Consider the following 1,030-nt stretch of genomic DNA (forward strand, 5'->3'; position numbering starts at 1 on the left):
AACTTGCACTCGGATTGTGAATGAGAGGATGATAAGGATGTGAGCAACTTGATTCCAGATTGAGTTCAATAATCGAGGTAGATAGGACGATAAATAATAAATATCTACGTGTAGAACAGGGTACCTAATCAGTTCAAATTAATCACTACCTGTGGTGGAGCGTTGAGTCCAGTATGCCCAAACCACGCATTCTTAAACATGTTACTGGGTAAGTATATCATATCAACTGACGATCGAATCGTATTCATCATCAGTATGTCAACATTTCGCAAGTCACTTCCCATAAAGGGACGCTAACAACTATGCTGCGTGAAAGACAGCATTGGCCATATTCTTCAACAGAGCCATCTAGTCACAAACGAGCCCAAGCTAGGTTCGGGCAATCGGGATTCGCCTTGCTCAGCGTCTGGCCCTAACAGTCTAGTCAAGGAAAAATGGGTGGTACCATAGCGTTCGAACGCTCGAGTACGAGACTACATAGTAGAGCTAGAGGAGGCTGAGCGGCAGCATAGGCTTGAGGGTGATCAATGCGACAGCGCACAAGTTTTTGGCTGATCAGAAGGGAAGAGACGAGAGTAATTTTGAGATGGAAAAGTTGTTCATATGGTAATCGAAAATGAATTTCTGATCTCAAAAGCGAAGCGGGTTCATAGTGCTTCCATTTACTTCTTTATCACAGGGGTGGGCCGGCAAACCTGATACAATATGGAGGCGTATGAGATGAGTTTCCACGATAATACATAGCGTCGAGATGAAATAATATCCGGCAATGGGGTTCGAGATTAATTGGCTCAATTAAGCTCATATGAGTTTTGAGGTTACCGGCCAGGGGTTACAGAGTTGAGAGCTCTGTTTGGAATGGAGCAAAATGAACTGACCGACCCCTCGATGTGCGATTCTGTCGTTAAAGTATTGTAAGAAGACTCGCTGGAACGATCATCGCTTCTCAGTATTGTGGCAGAAGCGGGGGAGGGGGAGACAGGGGTATGAGGAAAGCTGGAACGGGATCTACCTAGTCCAAGGTGACCGT

Source organism: Fusarium graminearum, chromosome 2 (genome assembly GCF_000240135.3).
Source record: "Fusarium graminearum PH-1 chromosome 2, whole genome shotgun sequence".
In the NCBI taxonomy this organism is placed as follows: domain Eukaryota; kingdom Fungi; phylum Ascomycota; class Sordariomycetes; order Hypocreales; family Nectriaceae; genus Fusarium; species Fusarium graminearum.